Raw genomic sequence first — 14,317 nt, 5'->3', positions numbered from 1 at the left:
CTATCTTCCTTCCCTGTATAGTATTAATTTGGGGCGGGAAGCTTTTTGAGGGTATTTTAGTTGGGCTGATGGTTATGGTCAATTTGTAGAGGAAGTGATTTGGGTAGAGTTTGGGATTTTGATGATTCCGAAATTGATAGAATTTGGGGATTAAGTTGGATTGCGATTTTAGTAAAATTTGAGATTTTAGTGATGCCAAAATTGATAGAATTTGGGGATTAAGTTGGAGTTTTCTTGAACAAGTTGATGAGATTTTGGTTTTACAATTATCGTGAAAACATAGCAAGTGTGGATGGAAGTGTTTGTTTTTTTTTTGGGGTTAAATTGATCGCCAAACCTTTTTTTCACTTTCTTTTGATGTATGATATTGCATAAGGGTATTCTAGCCTAATGGGTCTATACTGTCACTTAAACAGTGAAAGCAAGGGAGATTAGTGTAATTTTCTAAAATTAGGGGGAGCTAAGTGAAACTGTCAAAAACCTCAAGGGAGGTTTCTAAAATTATCCCTTTTGCCAAAGGTGTGAGGGTCAATTGAGGAAAGTGATTAATGTAAATGGTTTGCATGATTAGGTGCATTTCGGCACTCATTAAAACTCCTTTTTTCTCAGTCTATCAATAAAACTACTTGCCATTAGGGAAAGTCGTTTTTATAAATGTTAAGCATGCCTAAGTTTCAAATTATAACATTTATAAGAGAAAAAGAGTTCAACTATACTGCATAAAGATTCAGCCCCAAAGCAAAAATGTGTGCCACATTTTTTTTGGTACCATTTCATCCCCAAGTGTCAGGTACATGATACAAACCCTAAATTTGACAACAAAAAAGATTCCAAGAGCCCTCCCCTAGCCATATTAACTCACCAATAATCATCAATTTTCAGTGATTTAGTTTCTAAAAGAATAAACAATGACAAGTATAACAGTCTTATAGACTATGATACGTCGTGCATACGCAGGGTAAAAGTAAATTTTAAAAAAATACAAGCAGTAATTGTAGGTATACAAATTTATGAAAAATGTCTTCCATTTCTAGTTTAATATGTGACAATTTAACATATAAGATGTCAAACACTCAATCACCAAAAATTATCACTAAATACAAGAGCAATTTTTTATGACCATTCTGATAGAATTTAATTTCTAAAACAACAGTAGAAAAATTTACAAAATGAAGAAGTAAAGCACTGGGTAGATGCGAATGTAACTTCCTTAGTAAATGTGCTGATTAATTACAGTACTTACACATGTAGCTAGACCAATTTGCCAACTTGCCAAGCTCTGAGGTAAGGTTTAGTCCCCTTCTTTGTACTTTTGTTTTCTTTTTAATAAAGTTTGGGTTGGCATTCCACCTCCGTGTGCAGGGTGTTGTCAATTAAAAAAAAAGTGGGAATACATTTCACATCAATCAAATCTTAATACAAATGACACTATTGGCGAATTAATTTTATTTTTCTTGAATATTTTGGAGCTTAGGAAACAATCTTTGCATATATTTGCGTATTAAAAAAATATCGAAGGTCAAATTTAGTTCTCATTTTCGTCATTTATTTTTAATACTCAGTATTGACCGGTTAGTCCAAAAGATCTATGTCTGCCTTTGTGCTCTAAGACAAGTTGTAGGATGGCGAAACAGAAATTCTACGTGCCTATCTTGATGATTGATATATAATTTATCACGAAAATCTCTTAACTTCCAAACTAATTTGGTGTCTGGTGATGAAAAAAGTACAACCAAGTGCATAGGCGGAACCAGAAATTTTTTTTTTTTGAGTAGGCGAATTCTTTTTGATAAAACAGAAGTCAAAGTTGGTAATCGTCCAGCACGATTTGCTTGAAAAAAAAGCTGTAGTAATGGCAAAAAATACATAAAGCATGAGACAAATATATTTAAACTAAAAAATCATTAGATTTAACATAGTTCAAAGAAAAATTAGTGTTGGCATGAAAAAACGTATGTATAGTGGAAGCAATTTTAAATTACAAGTTTATCTTTACATTTTGGAGAAAATGATTTAGTTAGAAATGAGGTCTAACATGTTAAAGGACATAAAGCTATTGTAGTAAAGCATGAATAATATAAGAAAGCAAAGAGTAAAAGTTGAAGAAATTTTATTCAATTGGATGAAGTAAGCTCCTCAAGATCCACTCTTATACGTTGTTCTTCAAGCTCTAGAACAAAGTTGTTCTTCTATAACTATAGCGCTTCCTCATGAGTCTCTAAAATCCTCTTAATCCTTTAAAACATGCGTTTTCATAGAAGAAAGAGATGCAAAAGATGCTTCTTGACATTCCAAAATAATATGTTTCGTCAAGTTTCCAGTGCGACTTCTGAATCTACTGCAAAGATACTCATGATATTCCCGAACAACACATAGGCTACCATTGCCTTTAAAAGTTCAAGGGACTTTTATGATATATCTAAGCAGCAAGTTCATCTGTAAGGATCTTTGCCAATCTAAGCAACAAATGGCTCTTGCAAATAGTAAATGGCTAAAAGAAAGGATAAACAAATAGCAAATGGCTCTTGCAAAAAGTAAGCAACAAATGACTCTTTGGCCTACAGTAATGTGGCCTTTCAAAAAAGCAAGCAACATTGATTCAGATATAGTAATAATCCTCATCATCCGGTGTATTCGAAGGAGTGGTGTCAGGATCAATGATATTATACAATTCAATATGATCCATGTGCGCTCTTTTGTTTCTCCTTTTATTGAATTGTCATTTTTCTTCTGAATGCTCCTTGTAGACAAAAGTAGTGGAGGGGCCAATTTTCATTGTTTCACTTGTCTGATACGAATCTTGTGAATCCTGCATGACACTATCATTCATCATATCTTGATATTCACGCTTGGCCTTTTGAACTCTGTTCCAGTGAAGATGACTGGTATGATAATTCCAAGAACCATAATGTCCTAGCCAGATTTCCGGTGGAATGCAACTGTTTTGTTGAAATATGTACCTCTGTGCCTCCTCATACTCATCATCAAGATCTAAAATATTATGGAAAATTTTTCTATAAATGACTGTATTTGGGAGAGTATGAATTTGGTTGTTGATTAGATGGTTGGGCTTATAAAAATGGAAAATGATATGATTTAGATTTGTGGAAAACAAATCAGACCAGAAGTATAATGGTTTTAACCATTGTAGAAAAATTTGGAGGTTTGGGTTCAAGGGCTGATTGAAGAAAGGACTTTAAAACTCTATAAGAATATGGTATTGATGACACAGACACCAAAAATACCATAAAACGTGTGACGACCCCATCTCCCCCTAAGGTGAACCAAAGGGTTCAGTGGACTGCCTGCCTAACTCTCGTCGGGGCTCACTCACTTATCACTTCAGAGCAAGTTAAGATGGCCAATCAAACTTAATATATATACAATCATTCACACAGATATACAATCCTCAAGTTAAGTACAAAAGTTCAAGATCCAACAATTACCAATACTATCACTATTACACAACAAAAGTTCTAGTGAAAAGTTTAGTCTTCCTCTAATCACTCGTCCTTGCTCTCAAATCCTGTAAGGAAAACAAATTTAACGGAATAGAGGGCTGAGCTAAAGTTCAATGAGGTTCTCATACACAAAATCAAGCAATTGAAACAAGGATATTAGTCATTTAATAACAATCAATCGAGAAAACATACACAATATAAAACAATGAAAACACACTCATTAAAAGGATACATGCTCACGTGAAGTCATTCGTTCCATCATTCATTCATTCAGCCAGTTATTCTCCATCCTTCAATCATTCATTTCTTCCCTTATAACTTCAATATTTCCATTCATTCATTTCATTTTCTGCCATTAACCAATTCACTAGCCAGTTCTCCACCAAACTTCGTGGTCATACTCAAGTATACCAAAACACTATCCCAGGATCACCAGCCGTCCGACCAAGTCCGCTTCTGGCTCGAGTCGACTGGCAATGAAGGGCAAGGGCCCAATTCAGCCAAAAGGCTTACATTCATGCACAAGTAGTATTCAATCATTGAAAATTCACTTTTTGGTTTGGGTCGAGTGTGATAAAGTACACACTCGCCCATCGACAATCTATTTAACAATCATGAGAAAGCATTTAACATTCAAACAATCACTCACAGATATTCACATAGTCACTTATTGCACAAACATGCAAGGAACACTTACCCTAAACAAGTCACGTTTTATCAAAATTCAGTTCACGGCCGGCACCTTGGCCACTCTCGAAATCTGCAGTCAAATATTGTGCACAAAGAGCCAATCATACATGAGTGCAAGCTGCATAACTTATATTATCAAAGGAAAAAGGCATGAAAAGTATAGTAAGTCATATAGGCAAGGTGCACGCATAATTTGTAAAAGAAAATGATTAAAACGGTTAAGTTTAAAGCCAATATGTGTAACTCGAAACCATATTTTGAAGACTTGTTTAGATTGCTAGAAATCAGGTTTGGAACACTTGAGAAATACATGTTAAGTCCGACGAAGGAAACAAAAAACAAGGGAGAAACAATGAAGATGGCAGCTTTGCCATCTTTTGGTGTTTTGATCACAACTGAAGCTACACTTATTGGATTGAAGCAAATTTTATGATGTTTCAAATCTAAGGCAGAGACGTACATTTCCTATGAAGGCATCGACACCCAGTTCTCCCATTTTCAGGGTCCAAAATGGACGGTCAGATGCACATGAAAAACAAGTCAGGAAAATTAGAGTTTTTGCGCAGTCAATAGTGCTCTGGAAAAATCATAAACTACAATGATCCAATTGATCTGAAATTTTTCAGGTAGAAATTTAACTCAAATCCCTACAACTTTAATGTTTTGTCCAAAAGTTGATTCAATCTAGAACATGGAGAAATTCACAGCCCAAGTTGCTACTTCATTCAGTAAAAGACAGAACAGGTATACAATTTCAGTCAATTTTGAAAAATCATAGATATTCATAGGAAATGAGAAAAATGCTGAAATTTTCACGGTTGATGGTACTATGACTCTAGTTGCAACTGCAGTAAACAGAATTCAATTCTGACTTTCTTACAACAAGATATAGCATATTTCCTAAGGTTGCCTAAGGGTTCCTGTGGAAAACATTTTCAGCAGCACCTCCTTTGTGTTTACTACTTTTTCCAGCCAATTGAAAGCTTCATTCTTACCACAAAACAGCCTCAACTCAATCATATACATACCAAACCAATACCTCACTAAATCAAGCATATAACTATCACCTACTCAAGCTAGAAAATGAAAGCCTAAGCTGAAATTCCTAATCACAAGCTGGAATTTTCTTTAGGCAAGTTAAACTAACACATATAAGCTAACTATTTCACATAACAAAGCTACCAAACCATGGCCAACACTTAAACATCATATGTGGGTAGAAAATTACCATAAAAACTGAAAATTTCACATCACAACTTCAAAACATGAAACTTTCTCATGAAACTACCAAAATTGAACCCCTAACCACTAGTTTGCATATATTTGAAGTAGAGGAAAGTTTAATGCCATAATTACCTTGTACCTTCAAGAAAGATGGAAGCTTAGTACTTTTCCTCCAAAAATCTCCCCACTCAAGCCTTAATCTTCCCTAGTGAACCACTTTTATAGAGTATTTTGCAAAATCTATGGTTGGAACTCAAGATTGAAGCAAGGAATGGAGGTTGAAGATGAAGTTCTCTTCCTTCTTTTTTTCCTCTCAAGAATTTTGGCCAAGAGGTGCAAAATGAAGATAATTTGTGGTCAAATGTGGTTTTAGTAAAGTTAAGAAGACTTGGTCAAAGTCCAACATCCAATGGTTTCACAACACTTGGCTCTTTAGGGTTTTGATTTCATCCTCTTGTTTTCCAATGGTTAATCTATCTAGCTAACCTCTAATTATCTCTTAGCACCTTATAAACTAATGTTTCTTTATTGCAAAACTTCACCGAGTAGTCAAAATTTTACTGCACTGACTGCACTAGCGGGTCCCACATCTATAATGCACTTCAAACTTAACGTGTACTAACTTATACCAAGAAAATGATTTAAAAACTTGACTCACTTATAAAAATATTGAAGAAATTAAGGCAATAATGTAAAGTGAAGAAAATGTATTTAAAGAAATAAATAAATATAACCTAATTTTCCGAGTTTTCACACACTCTCTCTCTTAACAGAATTTCGTTCTCGAAATTCTCTTCTTTGCTCAAAAAGTTTTAACCTTCATAAGATTTTGGAATGGGTTGTTGATCCAAAGAATATACTCTACCTGATGCCCTGGATCTGTTTCCTCTTTCTTGGTTCGGTCTAGAAGTAATATGATCCTTTTGCTGCACATTCAGCCCTCTTTGTTGCTTCTTCGGACAATTGTGAAGTTGATGATCAGCACTTCCACATATCAAGCATTTCTTTCCTTTTACCCAGCATGCATCCTCAGTATGATTTGTTTTCCCACAGTAACCACAAGCTAATCGAGGAGCTTCTATTGGATTCTTTAGAGAGACTTCCTTGTGTCGTCCTCTTCCTATCTAACTTTCTCTCATCGAACTTCCCTCATATTGTCCTTGTATCCATGGTGGGTAAGGTGGAAGGTTTACTCTTCTACCTTTGGAAGGTGGTACAGTATCCTTAAGTTCCTCAAGCTCACTACTCGGCGCACTTCTTTTTTGTACTTGGAATGCTTTTACTTGCGCCCTTGCAATTTCAACCCTTTGGACTTCCTCAAGAACTTCTGTGAATATAGTGATTTGAGCTGCTGCAAGAGCTTCCTGGATTTTCACATTTAATCCCTAGACAAATCGCCTTACTCTTCTTTGTTCTGTAGTTACTAATTCAGGGGCAAATTTGGATAACTAAGTGTATTGGGTTTCATATTCTGACACACTCAAGGCTCCCTGATGTAATCGAATGAAATCGTCCTCCCTTTTCTCTAGGACTAAGGGCAGAAGGTACTTGTCATTAAATTTCGTATCAAATTTACCTAAATCCGAGCTATTTGTTCCCTCTCCCACTTAGCCCTAATAACGTTCTGCCAAGCACGAGCTGGCCCTTCAAATTGAAATACCATAAAAGTCACATGTCTCTCCTTTGGATAATTTAGCGTGGCAAAAATATTAATCATTTGTTCTAACCACCTCTCGGCTGCCTCCAGATCAGATCCTCCAAAAAACTTAGGAGGAGAAAACTTCTAAAAATGCTCTAGGGCCCAATCCTCTCCTTCCCCAGGTTCGCTGGGTTGGTTAACAGGTGCTTGCCCTTGTTACTTCATTAAACACGCCAAAATATCTGTCATTCGTTGTATGGCCGTCGCTACCTGATCCCCTGCTTCGGCCCGTGGTTCATGTTGTTATTTAGCTGTCGCTTCTCTTTTTTCTCTTGGTTCTTGAGTTTGCCTAACCCCACTTCCACAATTAACCCGCTTCTTCGTCCCTCCATACCTTTTTTTTTATATATATAAACTATGTATGTGTATGAGCAAAAATAGAGTGGCTATATATATAGAATAAGAAGAAAACAACGTAGGCCAAAAATGAGAAAACACCCTTAAAATATATAACACAACAAATTCACAAGTTAAATCACAAAAATATTGTACATATCATCCTAGCAAAACCAAGTTCACAAAACATGTGTAGTACACTATACATATCAGTCAGCAACACGGTAAACACATACATACATGCAGAATAAAACAAGAGACAATGGTTTCCCAATTTCTCCAAGGGTAGATTCTAAACTCCGATTTCATCCGTCAAAGAAAGTTCAAAAGATCCCTACTTAAGCAATCGCTCCAAAAATTATATCTAGTTCCTTACAAATGCTAATGAGTGTCAAAACACTAAAGGATACCTTAATGATCTTTCAAAGTCAAAGTCAGTCCCATAGGTATCAACTAGTATGGCTGTTCAAGAAACTGACCCATTACTCTTCAAATCAATTTTGCACAATTCTCTTCTCTTCTTGCCAGCCCAATATAAAAACTCTCAAATATCAAATCTTACTATCCATCAGGAACATAGATGCTTAATATTGCACTTAAACTTCACAATATCCCATAGTCCGGCATCCTAAACTTTAAGTCTTAGGATACACTACAGAGATCTGAAACCTAAGCTCTGATACCACCTATGACGACCCCATCTCCCTCTAAGGCAAATTAAAGGGTTCGGCGGATCACCTGCCTAGCTCTTGCCGGGGCTCACTCACTTATCACTTCAGAGCAAGTTAAGATGGCCAATCAAACTTAACATATATACAATCATTCACACAGATATACAATCCTCAAGATTAAGTACAAAAGTTCAGGATCCAACTAACTACCAATACTATCACTATTATACAACAAAAGTTCTAGTTAAAAGTTTAGTCTTCCTCTAAGCACTCGTCCTTGCTCTCAAACCCTGTAAGGAAAACAAATTTAATGGAATAGAAGGGTGAGCTAAAGCTCAGTGAGGTTCCCATATACATAATCAAGCAATTGAAACAAGGACATTAGTCATTTAATAACAATCAATTGAGAAAACATTCACAATATAAAACAATGACAACACACTCATTAAAAGGATACATATTCATGTGGAGCCATTCGTTCCATCATTCATTCATTCAGCCAGTCATTCTCCTTCCTTCAACCATTCATTTCTTCCCTTATAACTTCAATATTTCCATTCATTTATTTCATTTCCTGCCACTAACCAATTCACTAGCCAGTTCTCCACCAAATTTCGTGGTCATACTCGAGTCTACCAAAACACTATCCCAGGGTCACCAGCCGCTCGATAGAGTCCGCTTCTGGCTCGAGTTGACTGGCAATGAAGGGCAATGACCCAATTCAATCAAAAGACTTACATTCATGTACAAGTAGTATTCAATCATTGAAAATTCACTATTTGGTTTGGGTTGAGTGCGATAAAGTACACACTCGCCCATCGAAAATTCATTTATGTGAGGACTCACAAATTCCTTATATTTTTCTCAAAAATGCTCTTTTACTTGAAAATTATTCATTTATTATAGCCTCCTACCCAATCATTCCACAATAAGTGCAAATGAATCTATAAAGTAGGGTTTCACTTTTCGTTTTCAAATTGGAGCAAGTTAGGGTTTTCACATTTTTCCGTAAGGTGATTTTTCGATATGGAGTGGGGATCAAATTTGGTGCTTAAGAGTGACTTTTAGGTGAGAAATAATATGTGATTAGAAGCAATGATAAAAAGTTAGTAAATAGGAAATAAAAACCCTAGTACGTGTGATTTAAGGAAAAACGGTGCGAACCGACGTATACCGTGCATTACCGATTGAACACACCACTTGGTCACCACTTTCTTACCATATAACCTCATTAATATTTGAGCAAAATATCCCCTCATTTTCAGCTGGCTTTGGCCGAAAATTTTGACCAAATTGGCAAGAAAAAGAAACAAAAAAATGAGTGAAAATTGGTAGTGACACTTGTTGGCCATCTAGGGCCTTGACCAAGACCAAATTGTCTTGCCTTCTTATCACCATTTAGCTTCCTTTCTTTCTCATTTTCTGCTTGCTTTGGCCGAGAGAGAGGGAGAGAAAAACCAAGGGAGAGCTTCACCAATCCATCTTGAGTTTGAGCCATCCAAGTGAGGAAACAAGAAACTAAACCGATTAAAACCTTTTTTGAGTGTTTAGCTAGTGGTGTGTTGGTGAAATTTTGGAAGGAAAAGCTAGGGCTGCTCTTGTACCAAAGGGTTAAGCGGACTGCCTACCCAACTTTCACCAAGATTAACGAGGCAGTTAAATACAATCTAAAACGTTTCGAAAGATAAAAGGGTGCTCAAACGAATAAAAAAAACACGAAACAAAAAAATGAAAATCGGAGCCGCACATGAATAGTGTCGGCCAGGTCACAATCCGACCGGATTCTCCTGTAGAAATTCCCGCCAAAAATTTTTCTTTTGTCGTTTGAAACCCGAACCTGTTCGAAACCCAATCGATTCCAACAAATCATATAAACCTTGAAATTTGACATTTACAACCCAAAGTAACACATGAACATTACCAAATACGTTTATACACGTAAAGTGGCAAATTTACAACTCAAAAGAGATGTTGGATCAAAATACACTTAAGGTTTTCCAACCATTGAGGAGCTATACAAAAGAATATTAAACTAGCTCAACTCAGCTTCCCAAAATCACAGTCTCCCAAAAGTTATTCATATCCCTATAAGGAAAACAAAGGCAATAGAGTGAGTTTTCGCCCAATGAGATACCATCACCCAAGTAACGAAGTTCATATAAGTACAAAGCCACTCAATCCAAATTCATTCAATAAATGAGTTAACTAACACCAAATTTAAATAAAGATTTGTAAAAAGGATACGGACTGCTCTCAAGAACCCTTTTCCTTGCTTGCCATACTCCACTTTTCTCCAGTTTCTGTCCACCTCACATACCCCTACGGGGCCCGAACTCCAATCAATTCAGAAATGGTAATACTCGAGTATACCGGAATCAAGAGTCTCATACTCAATGATTCCACATAAACAGTCCCCATGGCTTGTCAATTTCCTCGACCAAGCCCTTGTTGGCTCGATTCAATTGACCACCAATGGGGTTGAGCTCAGTGTTAAGAGTAAAGGTCGTTGGATACACGCCCAAACGACACCAGTTCAAGTATATTCAAGTGAAATTCAATTGATACAGTAAACAGTCACATAAGCTATAGAGTGCGAGAGTGATAAAGTACACTCTCGTCTCAATCAATCTCAACAGTATACACAAACATTCAAGTCATAGATTTCAAGTAAAACAAAGCCATGAAGTAACAATCATGTGAGTAGTACACTCACCAATCAAACAAAGAGAGTTTTCACAAATTTCCACCAACGAGCGCCTTGCGTCACCAGCATGCCCAAAAACATTCAATAAAACACAATGAGACTCGATTACGAGTCATAAATCCAAACCACACATCACTAATGTAAAGCCGTAAGAACTTGAAAGTAATATAAGGTACACTTGGTGCTAAAGGTTTAGACAATCCTAAGGTCACTAATTAACCCTTAAAGCAACCCAAATCCAAGAAAGTATATGGATATAAAATTTTGGACAGCATTTCCCTTTATAATTTCAAATTTCCATCCTACAATCAATCACTTATATTACCCCAACACAACGACAATTACAATTGCAAGTCACAGGCCACTCAATACACCTTATTAGGGTTACAATACCCTTTAAACAAAACCACTTCAAGAGTCCCACAATAACCCTAGAAAAGCCCCAATTCAAAACTCTAAATCTGAAATTTTCTGTACAAAGCAGAAATTTTCCGCAAATAGCTACAATTAACACACCAAAGCTTCATTCTAGACTATACTAAGCACTCATCCATGGCTAACCAATACTAATCATATAAAATCTGAAAAATCATGAATAAAAACAAAAATTCATCAATCTCTACCAAAAGTCATGAAATCTTCCACAAAACCACCTCTTTGACTATCACAAGTCACTAATTGAACATTATCAAGAACAAAAGGATTCCTTAACCACTCACCTTGTAAACTCAAGAAAAGAAGCAACATAGCACCTCCTCTTTCCAAACCACTCCACCAACTACCTTAATACTACTTAGCAAAGGATTTTTATGGAGAAATTTGGAGTTGTGACGGTTAGATTGTGAGATTAGAGCAAGATTGTGAAGAAGGAAGTTGAAAGTTTCCTTTCTTTTTCTCCCTAAGAGAGTCGGCCAAGAGAGATGTGTATGATGATGAATTTTGGGTCAATTTTTGGTTATTTAGTAAAGTTCATGAATAGTGGTCAAAGTCCAAGATGGAATAAGTAAGTGACACATGTCACCTTTTAGGGTTAAAGTTATCCTTTTGTCTCTCCAACATTAATCCATTTTGGTAATCTCTAATTCCCTCTTAACACCTGGTAAATTAATCTCTGTATACAAAACTTAACCTAATTGGCCGAATTTTAGCGCACTTACCGCACTAGCGGATCCGACGTCCAATATACACTCCTAAAATCTTATGAACTAACTTATACTAGAAAAATGATGTAAAAACTATATTTACTTATAAAAATTATCTAGAAAATTTTCCTAATAAAGAAAATAGAGAAAAGGCATGCAATTAAATAAAATAAAGCCTAGAAAATAAGAAAAATTTCGGGTTCTCACAGAGTTTTTGTGTAAAAATTGATAGAGAGGTAGTCCACATATGCAAGTTTAAGTGTACCAAATTTGGTGTAAATTTAAGACCGTTTGGATACTCAAATAACGTCCCAAAGTTTGCTCTTCAAATCAGGAAATTTTTTATCAGTGTACCAAAGTCAGCCAACTTTAAGCTACTATATCTTGACGCTCAAAACTCTGAATTTAGTTCCGTTTGTTGTGTTTGAAACCTTGTGTGGAACTCTTATTGTGCTACAAATTTCAAAGGTTGATTCACTTTCTGTGAATTATGCCGAATTTTCAAAAATGGCTGAAAACCAAGACTGGTTCAAATCTGTCTTATCGGAACTGAAACTTTGAGCTCAAAAATAAGTGCTTTCCATTTAGAATCTTGGAAAAGTGTTTTCCAGGAACTTTTAGTACTTCGAACCTATTTTTTGATGGCATAAAGTTTTCCATTTTCGGACATGCCAAGCTCAAGATTTGATTTTTCCAAATTTGTCACTTAAAGCTAAAATTTGTCGATTTCTTATGAAATGAGCTTTTGAGGACTCATCACCATATCTTAATATTGATAAACCGTTTTAAACCCTATTTCATGGGAGAGGCAAGTTTCTCTTGAGACTTGGAACCCTCACTTTCGAAGCTCGATTTTGAACAATTAAAGTTCACTTTTAAGACATTGACTTGTTCTAAACCCGTGTGCATTTTTTCTTGATTAATACATGGTTGTGAGTGAAAGTTACTCGTTATTTGCTCAGGCGCTCAAGGGGATCTTCAAGAAAATCTTGAAGCGGACGCCTAAAAGCTTACTTGCTCAATTACTCACTTTTTGACTTGGTGAGTGTCAAGTGTATGAAGTGTTGCTATGTGCTTAATTGTTCTCATTAATTGAGTGTTTTGAAAGTGTCAAGTCGAGTGTGTACTTTATCGCACTCATTCTCTCTTAAGTGAATTATATTTGAATTGTATGAAGTGAATTGCTAAGTGAATAAAGTGAAGTGTTGCAATAGTCAATTATACTATGGTTGAATCAATGTCGATTGGAGTGAATCTCTTCGACTTAAATTTTTAATAGTGGGGGACGCCCAAACTCATCGGCCGACCTTGTGACTCGAGCTGGCATGGGTTTGGTCGTGAAGTTTGGTGAGTCATGAGAAAATTTTATAAGCTTGATCTATTTGAGAGATCTCGCTTGGCATACTCGAGTAGCATCGCCTTATATAAAAGAAGTGCGGGCCCGGAGCAGGGGGTGTAACGGTGATTGGGAGTGCGAAGTGAGTGAGGTTCTACGGATCTATAACCTACCCGGTTGACGGAGTGTCAGCTCGTGGAGGTACTGGATCGAGCATTGGCAGAGCAAGTGGAATATAGCTCCTGAGAGCTTCCGTATCCTTATCAAGCGTGTTTTATTATTAGTTATGAACTACTTGAATGTTATAGCTTTAATTCTCGTATAAGTGCTATCGTTATTTGAACTATGTGTTTTGCATGTTTTTCTTGGCCTCACCGAGTATTAGCTCATCTCATTAGATTTGTTTTCCTTAACAGGAGCTAAAATGGAAGGAATTATGTAGAAGCTGACTTGATACACTTTTGATTAGGGTTTTGAATGTAATTGATTAAATGACTTTTGAAAGTTGTATATTTTGGGGAAAGTGATGTACTTGGTATCTTGAAATGTAAGAATTGAATACTTATTAAGGAAGCGACCTTTTCTTTATAGTTTCGACTCTTATTGTTGAATGTTATCCATAAGTTTGAATTGTCTCGTAGTGAGTCCTGGCAAGTTATCCATAAGAGCTAGATAGGTGTTCCGCCGATACTCTTTGGTTCGCCTTAGGGAGAAGTGGGGCGTCACAGGAATCCCAAAATTGTATATGCTTCAAAATAAGTCATCTCTCATTGAGGAGCAAATAAAGGAATTTCACGATCAAATTGTCCAATATTCTTGTGCTTCAAACCATCACGAGTTTTTGACAAAATGTGATCATCCTTTATGGCAAAATCCTAATTTTCATATCAAATTGCCATTCAAAAGGAATGAAGATATCAATCCAACAAAAGCTAGTCATTTGGGAATAAGTCCTAAAAATGCCAAACTAGTTGAATAGGAATGTTTTGAACTCTTGAAATTTGATCTAATAGAATCATCAGGCTCTCAATGGGCGTGCCGAGCCTTTTATGTT

Source organism: Coffea arabica, chromosome 6c, assembly GCF_036785885.1.
Source record: "Coffea arabica cultivar ET-39 chromosome 6c, Coffea Arabica ET-39 HiFi, whole genome shotgun sequence".
NCBI classification, from domain to species: Eukaryota; Viridiplantae; Streptophyta; class Magnoliopsida; order Gentianales; family Rubiaceae; genus Coffea; species Coffea arabica.
Note: the sequence above shows the minus strand (reverse complement) of the source record.